General features: G+C 37.1%; 1 pseudogene; it reads left to right on the forward strand.

Annotated features, from left to right (window-relative positions):
- On the forward strand, positions 298–1,826 carry LOC104742619 (annotated as a pseudogene).

Here is a 2,636-nt window from a genome sequence, read left to right on the forward strand (position 1 = left end):
ATAACGTGTTATGAATATAGAGTTTAGGGATAAAGCTCTTGTTATTCTTATTGATTCTTATTGATAGAACTCGAGGTTTACATGTATATATATAGTACAATACAAGCCAAAGCTAAGACCGACGTAAGACTAGGGTATCGCCGAGAAGGCCATCGGCCGATGGACCGATGGGCCAATAGTATATGGGCCGAAAGGCCAAGGACATAAGGACAGTATATGGGCCGGTCCGTACGGTCCACTAAGCATTTTACAACACGGATCTTCTTTTCTCTTTATTGTGTTTGTTTTTTCTTTCTTTTCGAAAGAGAAGAGAACATGGAGAACGCAGGCGAACCGATAGAGGAGAGACATAAACATGGCGAACGCAGCCGTTCTGGTATCGTCCCTTATCTCTCACTCTCTCTCTCCCTAATTGCTTCTTTTTATTTCGTTCAATAATAGAGATATAAGATTTCTTTTGACTTCCACTCATTGTTTAGGGCAAAATTAGTTCTTTGATCTTGATTCTATCTCAATTTTTTTTTTCTGCAAATCGCTTAGTTTATCTTTGATCGTAAGGTTGTGCTGAAGCAATTGACACATGCTATTTAGATTTTGTCTTTCTCCTCTCAATTTTCAGCAAACCGATTTCTTATACATGTCGATAGGTTTGGTAATCAGTTAAAATGTTTCATTCATTAGTATCGGATTTGATGAGAAAACGTTTGGTCAGCATTTTTACATTATGATACCTACAGTCTAATCATTTAAAACTGATAGAATGATTTATGCTTAAGTAATTTTGGATTTGAAAAACAGAGATATATAAAGCAAGAAAAGATGGTTCTTACGTTTTGGCTAATCTAAGTTGCAAGTTTTGATTAATTAATTTTGCAGGTTTGGTTTGTTACACTGGTGGATTGCGAGGTTTTGATGAATAAATTTGCAGAGATTAGTTGTAAAGCGATTGCCGTAGGGACAATGCAACAACTCCCCTATAAAAATTACTCAGCTAAACACAAAAACAGTTGCTGTTCACAACACTAAACCAAAGACAATTTCTAGCCATCACAACCACGAGAGAATGAGAAAGAGAGCAACTAATACTCGCTGAGAGCGGAGTTAAACAGAGTAGCTTGGACTGATCATGAAGACAAGATCCTAAGAGAATACATAACCACTCATGGTGAAGGCAAGTGGAGCACTCTCCCAAACCAAGCTGGTACGAATCTCTCTATTTATCCATCTTTATGTGTACATGGTACATCTTCGACGTACAGTAATAGTCTTCTGCAAACATAACAGGGCTCAAGAGTTTAACAAAAGTTGTAGACTTCGGTGGAAGAACTATTTGAGAGCGGGATAAAGCGCGGAAGCACCTCATCTGCGAAAGAACTCATAATCCGTCTCCATAATCTATTTCGAAACAGGTTTTCACCAAACCACCTAGAAGTTTTCTTTTTGTAGTAAAATTAATTGTTACCTGACATGATAATTAATTAATGCAGATGGTCATTGATAGCTGGGGAGGCTTCCAGGCTGAACAGACAACAGAATAAAGAACCAGTGGAACTCCAACCTCCTCAATAGACTTCCCAAAACTCAAACCAACCAACCGAAACGTATACAACATTCGACCAGTAATGAGAAAAATATTTGTGTTATACGTACAAAGGTGATTATGTGCTCAAAGGCTCTTCTTCTCTTCAGAAGCGGAGTAGTACCAGCATATGTTATCAAACTTAATTCAACTTGGTTTTCTTAGTTTCAAATAGAATATGAAAGCTGGAAGCTGTTACATGATTTATTGTTTCTAGGTTTTTGTATAAAATGAATTTTCTACACCAGTGTAAATGTGGTTGAAAGGCTGATGACGATGGTGGGGTGGAGTCTGAAGTAGAAGAAGGTGAGATTGATGTTCGCGGAGAGGCCAAAGCTAAGCCTGACAGGGAAGATGGTGTTGTAGAACTAGAACTTGATCCTTGTGTAAATGAGATGACAGGGAGTTATTGCATGAGGTTGATGTTGTTGAAACACAAGAAAGTTATAAGCAAGAGATGGTGATATTGCTAACAAAGACGAACATGTGGGGATAGTAAACACAAAAAAGTTAAGTATTATGAAAGTTTATTGTGCTGATTTTATATTACAAGAAACCGTATCTAGTGAGATGGAAGATGAGAGACAAGCAGAATTTCTCACCAGTCACACTGTCACTTTGTAAAACAAAAACAGTCATAATTCACTATATTAATTTTGTTTTTCACAGAAAAAAAAAATTGGAGCACACTTTCATTCAAATAGTTATTTATTTAGAGAACATCTATCTTTTGGATTTTATTTCGGATAACTTTATTTATTAACTAAATATCCAAAAAATATGGTGGAAGTCCCCTTGGCCCAGTGGTTGGCTTAGGGTTCATTAATGCTTCTGCACCATAAGGTCTGGGATTCGAGCCTAGAAAATGCGATTTATTAATTGTGCAGATTAAATGAGGCAAATTTACAGACGATCTCCAGTGATGCGCAATTATTGTTGTTCGTCATGGTTCTACATACAACTAAAGGAAGGTGAGCATAGAGAAGGAGCTATCCATCAAGAGCATGGAGCAGGAAAGTAGTATAGAGCAAGAATTTATGTAGTGAATCTATTAGGG

Source organism: Camelina sativa, chromosome 14 (assembly GCF_000633955.1).
Source record: "Camelina sativa cultivar DH55 chromosome 14, Cs, whole genome shotgun sequence".
In the NCBI taxonomy this organism is placed as follows: domain Eukaryota; kingdom Viridiplantae; phylum Streptophyta; class Magnoliopsida; order Brassicales; family Brassicaceae; genus Camelina; species Camelina sativa.